This window comes from Cupressus sempervirens, chromosome 10 (genome assembly GCF_028749045.1).
Source record: "Cupressus sempervirens isolate cs-2001-9-10 chromosome 10, ASM2874904v1, whole genome shotgun sequence".
In the NCBI taxonomy this organism is placed as follows: domain Eukaryota; kingdom Viridiplantae; phylum Streptophyta; class Pinopsida; order Cupressales; family Cupressaceae; genus Cupressus; species Cupressus sempervirens.
Window position 1 is genome coordinate 924,690,619 of NC_143127.1, and position 17,278 is coordinate 924,707,896.

The window sequence follows — 17,278 nt, forward strand, 5'->3', positions numbered from 1 at the left end:
AAACCTAATGAAGGAAACCCTAACACTACATTGTCTATCACTCTAAGCAACATATTTTATCTAGAAGATGTAGAAATTTATTTGAATTACAAGTTTGAGTCAATTTTTAGTGAATATATGAATAAGGATATGGAACTATTCTTTAACCTTAACATGACTATTGTTGGCACTCAAAATTGTAGCCCCGATTTTGAGTACCATTGAGAAAGTTAAGCCCTATAAGCACTTATTGATGCATTTGTACCCGAGTAAGCTGTTTAATGTTTCCAACACCTTGTATTTAGTATGTCTATATGTTTTGTATTGATAAACTGACTTTCTGAGCCATTTCCTGATGTCCCGTTTTGAGCACTTGTGAATTCAGCATTTTTGCTCAAGTGTCAAACAACAATAGGAGGCCTAATTTGCCTTTGAATATATTTAACCCAAAAATGTTTTATGAACTTCCACTTTTGGAATACTTAATATGCATATAAAAGAACCTATGTTCCATGTTTCAAGTGATTTTGAGTCCATTTGATTCTGTTTCAAACCCCTCAAAGTTGGTAATTTACTATTTTCATGCATTTGCAAAATGTTCAGAATTCTAGAAGGCCTTGTTGGACCTATTATAACTTTGACCTAGTTGACTAAAATGTGAAAATTTGTTTTTTTTTGCATTTTAGATGTTAGATGCTTGCTATATTTAAAATTTGAGTTTATGAAAAATCCATTTGATTAGTTTTCAAATGTGATTCTATTTGCAATTTATAAAGTTTCACTAGTGTCAAAAGATGCAGATTTGTTGGAACCCCTATTCATGATGTCAATCTCTAAATCCATGATTGGTTAGATTAAATGATTGTACCTCTATGTTGTACTCTAAAACTACTCCAAGTTTGCCAGTTTTTATGTTTTGATGAGTTTGTCTGCACACTTTTCTAGGTTCATTCCATTTGCAAAAAATGTTTTATGTTGGTGTTTCTAGTCTGTAATTTATGAGTAGCCCACTTTGACTGCTTGCCATTTGTGTCTTATTATTTTTCATGAGACCTAATCATAGATTTACGTTGTCCTTGTGACAGTAAACCAATGCCCCAAGTTTTATTTCCCCAAGTGTCAGTTTACATAGTTTTCAAAGCCAAATCCAAATGCAATTTATTATTTTATAACATGTTTTCATGTAGGAAATTCTAAGAGGTTAACTTTGATGGTCAATATCTTTTGACTCAGAATTCATCATGACATGAGATTCAAAAGGGTAAAAGTATGCAGAACAAAGAATCAGTATGTCAATTTTTGTAGCTTGGTTAGATGTTTGTGTCAGTTTTTAAGGCCAATCAAACGACCTCCTAACTCAAAATTGATAGTTTGCAAAAGAGTGATAAAATGACTCCTAAATGGTTGTTCAGTGGTCACATTTGATTTTAATTAGTTCAAGATGTTATAAAGATAAATTTGAGGATTTAGTTGTTTGGAAACAAAATTTTTTTAGCTGAACCCACTTTGGGGCCCGACTAATCTTATCATAGTGATAGGGTGTTGTGGGATTTTCAAGATAATTTAAAAAGGAATTAGAATGGATTTGTTTTATTATAATGTCTCATTCTAACAATATTGTAAATTAGCATTGGTGATGGGGAGAGAGATGAACTTGCCAATTTTTGTTGAGAGATCAAATTACAAGAAAGAATGATCAGATTGTGTACATTTTTCCAAGAAATGAATATCAAATTAAATGTTTCACTTGTCAAGAGAGGGTACAAGCATCAAGGGTTGAGGACCTTCATCAAAATTTATTATTTGGGTCACAACTGTATGGTTTTTAGGAAAGCAATGATCTCATGGATTGTATAAAAGGCAGATCACCCTATCTTTGATGAGGATATTAAAAAGGTGATGTTAGTCATAGGAATGGGAGCATTGAAAATAGACTTTTTGAATGGACTGATGTGTTAAATTTAATCTTTGATAGAGAACTTAATGACAGAAGTCAGAGCTAGAATTCACAGCTTCTTTCTAGTTGGTATTATCTTGGAGGCAAGCAACTAAATTCAAAAGAATGGCCTAAAAAATATAAAAATAGAGAATCTAGGGAAAAGAAGAGGAGAACATTCCCAATTTTTTTGGAATGATGTGGTGCTTCTCTTTTGGCCATGGATATCACACCTTTACATATTGGTCAAGTATGGAGAGAAACCATTGGCAAAATAATACTTGATGGTATTGTTGTTCATGAGGTAGATGCCCACAATGTTGTGCCAGTGTTGAAAGCATCTAACAAACTAGAGTATGGTGCATGTACCATAAGAGCAAAGATCCAAAAGTAGCTTCCAGAGTTCCTTGTATAATTTCCTACTATCAAAGGAACTAATAAGAAATGGTGCTCTGAGCCACTTGCAGACATAGATTGGGATGCTCTACTTAATAATATTCTCAGGAAGGGAGCAGAAGTTCCTGAAATTCATTAGTGTGAACTTGGAGAAGATGTAGCTAAGGAGGTTTTTCTTGGGAACAAGAATGGATTTTTGACAACTGGGCTAAAAAACTATTTTGATGATTGGAATGATCCTTCAAAGCTGACTAGTTTATCAAGACTATCTCCTTATTTGCATTATGGCTAGATTTCTTCATAATGATGTACTTTAGAGGCTCATGCATACATGAAAGCTTATCCCAAATTTGCACATGCTTTCTTTGAATAATTGGTCATAAGGAGAAAACTTGCAAACAATTTTAGCTTCTACCAGCCTAATTATGATAATCTACAAAGTGCCTAGGAATGGGCTTCTAAGACTCTAATGGATCATGCATCTAATAAGTGAGAACATATCTACATGAAGGAACAACTTTAAAATAAAAAAAGGGGATCTTCTACGGAATGCTTCTCAATTGTTCACCATGGAAAGTGTATGGTTTCATGCAAGTGTACTGGGCCAAACAAATTCTTGACTGGACTAAAGGACCAAAAGAAGCTCTTGCAATAGCTATATATTTGAATGACAAGATCCATGTTTTTAAAGCAACATCAGACAAAAGGAACCCACACATTAAAAGGAAGTCACCAACATTCAAAACCATAGGTTAAAAATAAACCCTATGTAGGTCAAAGGTAGAGGGAGTGGTCAAAGACCCATGGTAGCCAACCGAATTGATCAAGAAGCTTCCAGAAAGGAGAACATGGGAGGCATCATAGAAAATGGATAAATCTACACTGCATATAAAAGACGACCATAGTCAAATTTGAAGGAGCCACGTTTGAATAGTTTTTAATGCTAAGAGAGGTAATAAGAAATAATCAAATTTAAGAAATGGAAAAGTGCTGCCTTATGTGCCTGGGCAGATTTGTTCACACAGACATCAAAGTTTATGAAAGTAGTAGCATATATGAGAAGATGCCATTAGATTAGAGGATAGCATGGCAAGGATATAAAGCTTTATCCCACACTAGCTATGGGATAGAAGTTTCTATTATTTAAATATACCCATGCATAGATAGCTTAATGTCTAAAAGACAAGTGTTTTTGAAGCACAAGATTTTTTGCAGAGCCCATGATCAACCAATTGGGCACAAAGACCGTAGTTAATTTTGACCCAAGATTTGGACATGGTAGAAGCCACATGGAAATGAAGCATGAAGTTAGGAAAGACAAGTTTGAAGATGCTAGATCTTACGCTCAACTTGTGAGATCAGAGGTTGAAATATTAATTCTCATGATGAGATGCTTAGGTTGTAAGAGAATAAAATAAATTTCAAGTCTCTCTGGCACTACGTTCAGGGTCATCAAGGCATAAAGAAAACTCCTAATGTGAGAACATAAAGGAAATTTCTAAAGCTTTTGGTGTTACACAAAATTGATGGAGTTAATATTAATATATTAATGTGTAGTCCCATAAGAACATAAGATGGAAAGCATGTGCCCTCCAATGACATGGAAGATGGAGATGGAGAAATTAAGTAATTAATTAATTAAAAATATTTCAAAATGGGTCATGGGAAATGAGAAGTTGATAAGTGGCATGGGTAGAAAATATTGAATATAACAGTAAAAATTTAAAAAAGGTTTCAAATGCATGATTTGCAATTTGAATGAATTAAATGAATTAAAAAGTTTTTATATAATTCAAACTATATAAATTTTTAAATTTTTCCATTTTTAATGCTCTAGTTTAGTCCATGAGCTTGATTTTCAAATGGCCATATCAGGGGTATTTTTTGTCCAAAATAGGGAGTGCAGTATACCATTGGAACTAGGAGAAGATGAAATTTTTGAATATGGGGTTAGTTTTTTAGTAGGTATTCATTAGTTCGAGTTATAAGCTATTTTGTGTTTTTTGGGGCATTCTCAGTGCAATAGGTAGAATTCATCATGAAGCATCATAATCATATAGGAGGCAAATATGAAGGCTAGTTGAAGTCTGAATGAAAAGAAAATTGATTCTAAAAGGTTTTCTTGGCTTTTAGAAGTCATATTTAACTCATTTTAATTTTTACCTTGAGTAAAGATTAGGCATCAAATCAGTTATGATTCTCATCAAATGTCTTAGATATTTTTGCATTTGGGAGGCAAAATGATAAGGATTTGATTTTGTAGTTGAGGGGAGTGATTAGAGAGATATTTTTGACTTGTTGAGAAGGTTTTTCAAGTGGACACGTGTTAGATGAAGATCAGATCCGAGAATTCACTCTTCTCCTATATCTTTCTTTCTCTCATCCATTGTTGGGTTGGTTTCAGTCTTTGGAGAAAAACCACTCACTACTGTGATACCATGTTTTGGTTCTAGTTATGATATTTTCTCATCACTATGACACCACATTTCCTTTAGCAAATTTCTCTTATATGAATAGGAGTAATGAAGATGAATACAGATAGTTCAGATCTATTAGTTCTTTCTCTATTTTGAATTTAGGCATATGAATGTATTATTTCAAGGAAATCAATACAAGGAACAACAAGTGTTTGAGTTTTCATTTTAGATCTTGTCTCCTTTCTCAATGAATTTTCAATGTTTTATGATCTTTGAACAAAGAGCCTAGGTCATAGTTGTAGTCCCTTAAGGTTGTATATTGTTTCATTGTTGCTTATAACTCAAGGGGTTATGTAAATGCTTCAAGGAAATCAATAGGGTTGAAAGTTTACTGATGAGGATATTATGTAAGAATGAGATTTAGATTCAACATAGATGTATATTTACAAGGTGAATGGATAGATTAGATATCTAAATATATAAATAAGTATCAGGTATCTAGATGTATGTGTTTGACTCATGCAATTTCCCAATAGATAAGGCACTAATCAGCTACAGGATCATTACTTCTTACTACTCCATATTAGGGGTTTTGTAGAATTCAACATTATTAATCAAACATGTTAGCCTTTCATGTTGAAGAGCTAAAAATGATGCCCTCACTCAGCTTGTGAGATTCATAGATTTGTATTTAGCTATTGTAGATCTGTGTTATTGCATAAATATTAGGAGATAAAGGAGTTTTCATCTATAGGAAATAGGTTCAGATTTATGTTTTAATTGCATTGGTACCATATATCAAAACCTCAAGGTTAACCCACCTAAGTCTTGCAAAGCTTGAAGTGAAGAAGGGGTTATGCTTTATACTTGGCCCAAGATTGTAGTCAAGTGTATCCATCATGGAATTTCCTAGTCTTAGATGTATTCATCTAGTTTCTTGGTTATTTAAAAAACTATTAAATCGGGAGCCAACAACAATGATGCGTAGATTTGAACACTTAAAATAATTGGACTTGTTTAAATATCATTTCTACCATGAGCTAGATATAGGTGAATGGAATCTAATAATATTGAGTAGGATACATGATGGAAGATTGTGGATGTAGGATAATGTAGTGAACATTTCAGCCAACCTTACACATGAGGTAATTGGCCTTAGCAAAGAATGCAATGTACCCATAGGTGAGAAATTGGTAAAGAAGAAAGTAGAAAGTTATACTAAGGTAGTATATAATGGGAAGGATATGGTAATTTTAGACACCTAAAAAACCTTTAGAAAATAAAGTATTTTTATTTTCTAAAAAATCCCTGATGACATCATCATTTATTAATTAATTATTTAATTAATTAATTAATTAATTTTTATGCCATTAAATCCCTTTATCTTAATTAAAAATATTTAATTAAGGAATCCCTCCCAAAAATGTTTAAATCTTATTTAAACATTATTTCCTTATTTATTAATTATTTAATTAATAAATTGACCAAAATTCCTACAATAAATAAAAAAATTATTTTTTGCCCAAAACTTGGCCAATTTACTTAAGACCAATAACCTCTTCCAAAATCTTCTAATCCTTCTTTAATTTCGATTAAAGGCTAATCTCATCATTTCCTACCCCTAATCCCAACTCAAAATATTTAATTAAGATTAAATATTAATCCTCATGTTTATTAAAAAAGTTTAAATAAATATCTCCTCAACCCAAACCCTTGAAATAAATAAAACTTTATTTATTTCCTAAAAATCTAATTTATCCTCATCCTAAGAAGTTCTAGACTCTTCTAGAAAGTCTTCATCCTCATCCTAGGAAATTCTAGACTATTCTAGAAAGCCTTTATCCTCATCCAAAGTCTAGACTCTTCTAGAAGATGTCTTTAAACCTAATCCTAATCCCCTCCTAACCTTGTCACATTCCCTAAACATGGGTTAAAACCTACTAACCCAAGCCAAAGTTAACAAATATCTCCTCCTTCACCCACCCTCATTAAATGCCATCCACTTGCCTATCCCTAAGCTAATCCTAAACCATCCTAATCCATCCTCTAATCATTTGCACAAGCCTAAACAAGCTTAAAACCTTCCTAATCAAGTCAAAGTCGAAATTTCTCTCATCACCCTCAAAATATCTCAACCATAAAACTTTATGAAGTCCACTAGGTCATAAATGACTCTTACAAGCCCTTTTATTGCTCTTACAAGTCATTATGAGGGTCTTTATGAAAATTTTATCCCTTGAGCCTCCTTTGTTGACTCATCCTTCCCCTTTCCTCCATCCTCTCACCATGTGACTTGTGTCACTCCTTGATTGGCTATAAGGAAGCATAATCCATGTGCTCTCTTCTCATGCAATCTGAGCCCTCCATGAGCTTTTTCCCATCCTTGCATCTTAGCCCTCAATCCCTCAAGCCTCTTGCCTATAAATTGGATCCTTCCCCTTTGCAAAATAACACAATCCATGAAGTAAAGTTATAATGCTATTTTGAGAGCCAAATTCATACTAAAGCCATCTATCCACACCAAAAATCCACAATCATCCATTGAAGCCTTTGGAAGCATATTGAGCATACATCCTATCCATTTACATAAAGCCACTCAACAAGAGAGCTTCTCATTGAGAGAGCCCACTAATGGCTCATATTTTCAATTGAGAGCTCATCTTAGTCTATCTTGAAGTTTATGAATTTTGTTTAGTTTGTAGAAGCTTTATTTAAATTTGGTTTCTATTAGCATACTAACATTGCTCATATACAGTAATCAGCTCCATCAAGCTGGATGATGTGAGATTTCTTAGCAAAATTATTGCTTATTTAGTTTGTGCAAGTTTTGAGATAGACCAACTCTCAGCTAAATTTATATATGCAGCTTACAAGACTTGTGTAGAGAAAGAGCAGGTAAATTTGAGTGAAATACAGAGGATGCAACTCTTGGAAAACTTAGAAAAGACTAAGAGAACAAAAAATTGTGTGTTTAGATTCCAACCATTGATAAATCACATATTCTTCCATGTACTAAAGAGATTTCCCTTCTTATCAGTAATAGATATAATGAGTAGTGATAAATGCACTATGGAGAAGATAACAAAGGTATAAAGAAAGCAACATGCAGACAAGATATTAGACAATGGAAAATTAAAATTATGATGACTTTTTTAGAATGAGATGAAACAAATATTTAGGATTTCACTAGTAACTATGGATAGATTCAAGGAGGATATATGCATATTGGTTGATATAGATCATACTTATATTCATGCAGTGGAACCTTCAGAGACATTTTTAGATCAATTGAGCTATGAGTTGAGTGATGATGTTGTTGTTAGATACATTGATTTTTTGTTGAATTTAGAGAAAGAAAAAGAAAAATATATATTTGGTACCTATGATGAGATTACTTAGCATGCTCATCAAGAAACCTTAGAGAAGGCATCACACTATTGACATTAAGTCAAGTTTATTATTAGTGACAACACTTATTCAAATTCTATATGGTTACCAAGCTCATTTCATAGTCTATAGTCTTTTCCATGTAATTCATTAGCCACCAAGCTTCATAGTTTCTACTAAGAATTCTAGTGGTTACCAAGTAAATTCAAGAAGTGTGAAGTCCTATAGTTCTTACTGAGTAGTTGAGTGGTTACCAAGCTTCATAGTTTCTACCGAGCCATCAATTCATGTGAAGTGAAGTTAGTGTTAACCAAGTGATCAGATGATTAGTGTTTACCAAGTTTAGTTATGATAAATTTGGAATTCAATTTCTACCAAGTTATATAGTATCTACCAAGTTCCTAGTGTAGATTGAGTTTGAGACTACTCTGAGATGATTAGTATGGACTGAGCTTCAACTTCTACCAAATGCATGATGATACTGAGCAATGACAGTGGACATCATGTATCAAAACTTTACTTAGTTAGTCTTTAGAACTCAACTGTCTTCTTTCGAGCTGACTTTGTAATTATGTAAATTTGATTGATATGTATATATATATATATATATATATATATATATATATATATATAAAGTATTGTATCATATCTAGATAGACATAAATAAAGACATAGATGTGTGTATGCATGAAAAGCAAGAATGAAGAGTATGTAAGAAGCATGCGAATGTGAATCATCAACAACAAGTGTCTTGTAAGGCCATATTAGCAAAGGAGTAGTAGAGTGATATCTATCACATAAAGGTAATTAGTACTTCAAATAATCTCTATCAACAAATCGGTTGTAAGTGTAAGATCTACTGTTTCTTTCTAATAGGTGAACCAGTCAACATCCTCTAACAAGGTAGATTTAATAGTCTTTTGTCAAATCTCTTTACTGAGTGCATACTTCATTGTATGTTTCTAAATCCTCTAACAAGGTGGACCTAGTGGTCCTAATTGCTCCTAATAGGGAAGATCATTAGAAGTGATCATTGTAAGCCTTAATAGACCAACTTTATGTTGTAGTGTTGAAGTTTTGTGGGTATCAAACCCAGCCCAGTTTTACTTTCAATTTGGAAGGATTTTGGGTCACCAAATCATTATGTTCATGTGTCATGAATGTTTATGTTTTTTAGTTTTTCATGCATACAGTTAGATCTGAGTTAATGAATTAAATGATTATTAGGTTATTGCAATTAAAATTAGAATTTGATAAATTTTTACGGTTATTGATTCACCCATCCCCTCTTAGTAACCTAGCATAGTCTTGAATATTTTCAAAATTTGGTATCGAAGATTTGTGGTTGTTAGGATAAAGCTTGACAGGTTGAGCAAAGATTAAGGACAATGGATTCAAACTTGACAAAGTAGTTGACAATGAAAAGCTAGATCTAGAAATGGCCATTGCATAACTCAAGAAAGCTAAGGAACATCTTTCCCAATCTCTAAAAAGAAGGAAGGAACTTGCAAATCAAATGAATGATCACTAGTACATTGAAAAAAAGATTCAAAATATTTTCCCTTCAAGCAGTTTAGTTGAAGAAAATAATTCAATTAAAGAACTCTTAGTGAAGAATGGTTCCCTACAAGAAGAAATAAGAAAGCTCAAAATAGAACAAGAAATTTAGTTAGTAAGGCTATGTGAAATCTTGGAGCAAAGAAACAAGATGAAAGAAGAAATGGATAAAAGAAATGATGAGATCCAAAACTAATCCCTTCAACATGAAGATCTTATAGATCAAATCTCCAATGCAAATTAAGAAATCATGAGTCAAAGATAGATCAATGAAAGATTAAGGAAAAATCTAAATTTAGAGAGGCAAATCACTAAAAGAATGAGAAGTGAGTTGAGATCTAAAAAGAAAATTAGTGTAATACTGAAAAATGACCTAAAAACTGAAAAGCATGTCAATGAGAGAATGATGAAATCCCAAGAAGACATGAATCAATTGAGTCATCTAAATGAGCAACATTTCTATAGATAAAAGGGTAAAGTATGAATTTGATACAAAGAAGAATGTGAATCCTCCAAACAAGGTGCTCAAAGGAATTAAAGATCTACTTGTAAAAACTATGGTAAGATAGGTCATACATCAAAAAATGTTGGAGTAATGGAAAAGAAAAATTCAATGGTAAAAGTTATAATTGTAATCACCATGGCCACAAGGCTAATAAATGCAAAGAGAAACCAAAATTTGAAGGAAAATGTCACAAATGCAACAAACAAGGTCACAAGGCATCAAACAATAGAACCAAATCATTTAATCTAGTAGAGAAAATTGTGAAAATATTATTTGGTTGGGAATATAACACCTAGTGTAGATGTCATTACTATGGAGAGTATGGACACATTGGCATGAATTTTGTTAAACATCACACAAGGAAGAGAGATACCACCATAAGATGTTTCACTTGTACAAAACTTGGTCATCTAACCAAGAATTGCACGAATACAGGTAGAATTGAAAATGAAAATAAAACAAAAGTAGATAACATCAAAAAGAAAATGAGGTAGCAATGGATTCCTAAATCCATCGAGGAAGCTAGTCCAAGAAATGATGGTCATGTCACTCAAGAAGTGGGTGACTCCACCATTTCCAACTAAGTTCTTATGTAAGAACTAGAACTATGTTATCATGGTCACATCTAAATAGTTCCAAAGTTGAAAGGAGGCAAAGATACAAATTAGTATTCAAGATACAAGGAGATCATAGAAGATTAGTATCAATTATCACCGAGAAAGGTTGGGTCATTGATGCAGGAGTATCCAGAGGTATAAGGGCAATCCTGTGTCACCCAAAAAAAATGTACTTAGATATAGTTTCTGTTTTATGTCTTTACATTTTTGGATACCCATTTGGCTCAAATAAAGGTTCCAACTCTCATAGTTCAACTATCAGTGCATTTGAAAATCCCGAAAAAATAGGAGCATGCAATTTGACCATCATTTTGGTGACCTAGAAGGTGTGACTTGGCCAGATGAATGTAATTGAGATTTAGAGCATTCTAGAAAAAGAATCAGGTCAAAAGGCCCCACGGTTTGAAATTTATTGCAATTTTTTGAGTTTTGGAGACCTCCTAAGAATGCTTCAAAGTCAGGTTTGGGGCATTAAATGACCTCAAAAAGGGTCAAAAAATGGGGGACGAGCAAAGTTGGTCCATAGGACTATAGAGCACTTTGAGAGCTTTTCGAAAATGTAAACGGTTCGTCAATCGGAGCTACGGTTCAAAAGTTATGCCTCCTGGAAGTTCAGCTACCGTTTTTGGATTCTTCTAGATTCGTACAGACTTCTAACGCGGCTTTTGGAACCTTCTATTTTGTTGGTGGATGCCTACTAGCACTTTCTAGAATGTACTACTAGTCCTTAACCCTTCGAGGTCTATTTAAGGAGATTTTTGGCATTGTAAAAGGCAGTTCGGATTGGAGCTTGAGAGGAGGTGCTAAAAGGAGAAATATTCTCCAGATTTATGCTATTGTAAGCCCGTAGGGCATATTTTGAAGTTTATTTCTCTGCACTGTTTGTACTAGCTTATTTTATTAGTTAATATAATTCCCCCTTTCTATTGTGTCTATTCTATTTTTGGGTTGTGTCCCCATCAGTCATGGACTCTATTGAGCAAGGTATTGAGTAACTAGTCACACATGTTTGGTTACTGAGTTATGAAGTTTTCATCGAGTAATCTGAACAAATAGTGGATGATAGCTTATAATGCATAATGATCTTATAATAGCTACTTTCATACTGAGCATTAATGGAAAAATGTTACAAAAGGTAGGAAATTGAATTCATTTTTCATTGAACCCTTGTAGTGTTATTGCGATCAAGCAAATTGCAAAGTGATCAAGCAATCTTGAGCAAAATTTGCAGCACATTTTTTTTGAAGATTTTCATAACCTATCGAGTAGCCATGGTAGCATCAAGCAATAGTATCAAGGCAAAGAAAATGTTAGAAATGTTGGTCTAAGGAGTTGAATGGAAATCACTAGATTTCAAACTTGTACCAACAATTGCAAAAACCCTCGATCCAAATGGAGCACAATAAAAAATCCCTCCCAAGGTACTTCTCATTAATGATGTCAGAGCTCATTTTAAGTGTGCAATTCAAGAAATTGGAACCCTAGAGATTGATGATTCCCTAGGTGAATTATTTGTGAATGATGTTCTTAAACCCAAGCATAAGCACTTGAAAGATAAGGGTTTAACCCACATTCCCCACCTACCCTAAAGTTTCCAAATCAAATGGATTAGATACATCCTAAGCTGAGTTCATAGTGGTTAGTTATGGCTTCAGAAACCAATTTTGACTACTAAGAAAATGATTCATCATATCACCAATCTTCCCATGCTCTCGAAAGCCAAAGCTACGAAAACCCTTGCTGAGTGGGATGGAAGAGGCATGAAGATTAGTAGTGTAATAGATGAAAAACTAAAATTTGGCATACATGTGATAATACAAAAGATTTACAATTCAAGTCATCTCAATAGTGTGTCATGCGAAGCAATAGACTTGGCATTCAAACTCATGAAAAACAATCTATCATATGATCTTGCAGACTTATTGTTGAAATAGTTCAACTAAAAACATTGAAAGTATAAGGACATCCAAGAACAATCCTTCTAAATTCAGTTAATTGTTGACATGTCTATTTTTCTATGCTTAAAAGGTTTTCACTTCTAAAGGTACAATTGTATGGAAAAAGGATGTGCCAATTTTGTATCAGATTAACAAGTGCATTGGAGAAATGGGTGAGAACTTTGATAGTATGATGGATAACTACTTTGATGTTTTCAAGGAGAAAATGAATAATAGATTTAGGATTCCCAATAAATTGGTTGAGAATTACAAAGATGATGTTTGTTTCATGGTAGATAGTGACAAAGTCTACATCCAGGTAGTGATTCCAAGAGTTGTATAGGTAAAACCTCTTCCCTATGAGGTGACCATTGATGAATCAAAAGACATAATTGAGGCCTTGATAAATGAACATGTTGATCCAAAGGCACCACACTTTGGAACATATGATGATGCCAAGGAAAGAATAGAGCTTGTAATCAAGCTTCCATAAGTGGTTAACAAAGAAAAGAGGAGAATAGCAAAACTCAAAACCAACACACCTCTTTTGTTGACCAAAGATAAAGGAGAAGATGATGATGATGAAGTAGAGGATGAAGATGAGTTAGAAAAGGAAGTAGAGCTAGTGAAGAAGAAAGGAAGGTGATCATCACCAAGCCACCAAATCCATTCACTGTAGTGTTTACCAAGAGATCTAGGAAGAAAGGTAGTGAAGTTGTGTTTAGTAAGCCTCCTCTCACATTTGAGGAAAGACTAAAACAAATGGAAAAAGATGCAAGAATAACCAAATTGAAATGATTAAAGTATGAGACTAAGATAGAGGCTAAGAAGAAGAAAATTGAGGAATTGATGCTAACCAAGATGGGTGAATGGAAGTATTACCCCGATCAGATTGCTTCTCAAATTTTGAATGGTCTATTAGAGAGATTTAAGACAATATGGGACTAAACAATGCAAATAGCAAGAGATATCTATGAATAAACCCTGAGGCAATTGTTACCAAATGTTACAAATGTTGAGGTAAAAGAGTCTATGAAGAAATATGAAGATAGAATGACTCTTAGATTCAATACTTGTTTAACCTTGTTAAAATATATAGAGCATGTAGTCAAGAATGCTACAACCATGTGTAAGAATATCTATCACTTATAGAAACCAAGTGAATCTCAAGTAGAAGTCAAAGATGATGACAATGATGATGAGGAAGAAGGAAGAAACTTTGAAACAATTTGGTTTGAAAATGAAGAATTTGAAGAAGATAAAGAGGAAGAAGCCACTAAGGAAGTAAAAGAAGATGATGAGGAGATTGATCCTATCAAGATAGTTGTAGCATTCATTTCCTCACTTCCTCATTCTCCAAGAAAACTAGTAGTTACATCAAATTTGGAGTTAGCTTTAGCAAGTTTAATTGTGGCCGCAATAGATACATCAAATGTCCAATGACTCTTTCCTCCTTCATAAGTTAGTGTATCACTAATGGAAGTATCTACCACTTCATCTACCAAGTTTTAACCTCCCTCTTCTTTAGTTCATAAGTCGAGTTCATCAATAGTGAATATAGCATGTTCTACGATTTTGTGTTCTTCAATAGTAAGTATAGTTTCAAGTTCTATAATTTTAGATTCTATAGTTTTGTTTTATATAGCTTTGAATTCTTGTGTAAGTATATCAATTTTGAATTTAATAAGCATTCTAGTCAGTACTATATCATTTTTTACTTCTAGTCCTACTATCTCTACTATTGTTTCTATTCTAAAAACTAAGGCAGTATGTACAAAGGCAATTGAACTCAAGGGTCAACCATGTACAAGAGTTTTGAGTGGAAAGGAGATAGAGGAGGATATTGATTTAGATGAGGAAATTGAGATTCCAAACTAGGATTTTGATAATGCCACAACAAAACAAATGCAAAAAGCTAGTCAACTCTTCCAAATGAAAGAAAAGTAGAAGAAATTAAGAGAGGAAAGAGACAAAGAATATAAAATCATTGAGAGTGCTAAGGATACTTTAACTAAAGTAATAGGTGTTGAAGTTGATACTTCTGAACACATTTTATTTCAATTGGAAGAAGTAGCCTAGAAATTTAATGAGGACTCTAGTGGTCAAGAGAAATTGATTGAGAAAGCAAAGAAAAAATTTGAGAACAAAGTACTTGAGCACATTGCTCAACAAATTGCTATTCAACAAGTGGAGTTTTCCTAAATTTTTACCAATCTTGAAAAGTATTATACAAATGTAACATCACTTTTTAGAAAATTATGCAATGTTACTAAGTTCACAAAGGAAATAAAGAGCAAACTGAGTAAAATTGATGAAGATCTGAAGGCTAGTGCACAACAGTTGTAACTTGACCCTAGCTCAAGCTCTATACATCATATTAAAATTAGATAGTTAGATATGCAAGTAGAATTGTTGAGAGAAGAAGCAAGGATTCGTTCTTTACTCAGATATTTAGAATATGATCCTTCCCATCATGGACACAATGTAGAAGCACATTGTTTACACAAAAACATTGATCCACGACAAAAACTTCTCAATTGTAGATCACATGATAGAATTGTCTGTAGAAGTTCAAATTTCTCTACATACATGCAAAGTTTTGCAAGAAAATTGGGATAAGAATTTAGCACTCATACTCAAGGTATATTCTGAGTTTCTTCCTTATATTGGTGTCTTCATGTAAATAAGTTTTGTATAAAACTTAGGAATTATTGTCCAAAAGGGGGAGAACAGTATTTATATATATATATATAATAGTACACTAGTATCGAGCTAGTATTACACTAGATTGTATATAAGTTTTGGGTGATAAGTGTTTTTGTCACTAATGCCAAAGGGGGAGATTGTTGACATTAAGTCAAGTTTTTTATTAGTGACAACACTTATTCTAATTTTGTATGGTTACCAAACTCATTTCATATTCTACATTGTTTTCTATGTAATTTATTAGCCACCAAGCTTCATAGTTTCTAATGAGCATTCTATTGGTTACCAAGTAAATTCAAGCAGTGTGAAGTCCTACAATTCTTATTGAGTAGTTCAATGGTTACCAAGCTTCACAGTTTATACCAAGACATTAGTTCATGTGAAAAAAAGTTAGTGTTGACTTAGTGATAAGATGATTAGAGTTTATCAAGCTTAGGTATGGTAAATGTGGAATTAAGTTTCTGCCAAGTTACATAGTATCTACCAAGTTGCCAATGTTGACCAAGTTTAAGACTACTTTAACATGATTAGTATGCACTTAGCTTCCACTTCTACCAAATGCATTATGATGCTGAGTAATGACAATGGATGTCATGTATCATAACTTCACCAAATCCGGCTTTAGAACCCAAGTGTCTTCATTCAAGCTAACTTTGTAATTTTGTAAATTGGATTGATACACACACACACACACATGTATATACATATATATATCTATATATATATATATATATATATACATATATATGTATATATATGTATATATACATACATACATACATACATATATATATGTATATATGCATGCATACATACATATATATATATACATGTATATATACATGTATATGTATGTATATACATGTATATATATATGTTTATATATATATATGTATATATATACATATGTATATATATATACATGTATATACATACATATATATACATGTATATATACATATATATATACATATTTATATACATACATATATACATACATATATATACATGTATATATATATGTATATATATATGTATGTATATATATGTATATATATAATGTATATATATATGTATGTATGTATGTATATATACTTGTATATATATGTATATATCTATACATGTGTGTGTGTGTGTGTGTGTGTGTGTGTGTGTGTGTGTGTGTATATGCAGTGTATCATATCCATATAGACATAGATGAAGACATAGATGTGTGTATGCATGAAAAGAAAGAATGAAGATTATGTGAGAAGCATGCAAATGTGAATCAGCAACAAGTGTATTGTAAGGCCATATAAAAAATGGAATAGTAGAGTGATATCTATCACATAAAGGTGATCAGTACTTCATAGAATCCCTATCAGCAAATTAGTTGTAAGTTAGAGATCTACTATTTTATTTTGACAAGTGAACCAGTCAAAATCCTCTAACAATGTAGACTTAACAATCTTTTGTCAAATCTTTTTACCGAATGCATGCTTCATTGTACATTTGTAAATCCTCTAACAAGGTGAACCTAGGAGTCCTAATTGCTCCTAATAGGGCAGATCATTAGAAGTGATTATTGTAAACCTTAACAAGCCAACTTTATGCTATAGTATTGAAGTTTTCTAGGTACCATCCCCAACCCCATTTGACTTTCAATTTGGAAGGTTTCTAGGTCACCAATTATTATGTTCATGTGTCAAGAATGTTTATGTTTTCCAGTTTCTCAAACATGTAGTTAGATTTCAGTTAATGAGTTAAATAATTATTGGGTTATTGCAATTAGGATCAAAATTTGTTAAATTTTTAAGATTATTGATTCACCCCTCCCCTCTTAGTAACCTAACATAGTCTTC

At 32.6% G+C, this 17,278-nt stretch overlaps 1 pseudogene; it reads left to right on the top strand.

Moving 5' to 3' along the window:
- Positions 1 to 3,067, top strand: part of LOC149537031 (deoxyribodipyrimidine photo-lyase pseudogene) — a 74,797-nt pseudogene extending 71,730 nt beyond the window's left edge.
- Positions 3,068 to 17,278: the final 14,211 nt, after the last annotated feature.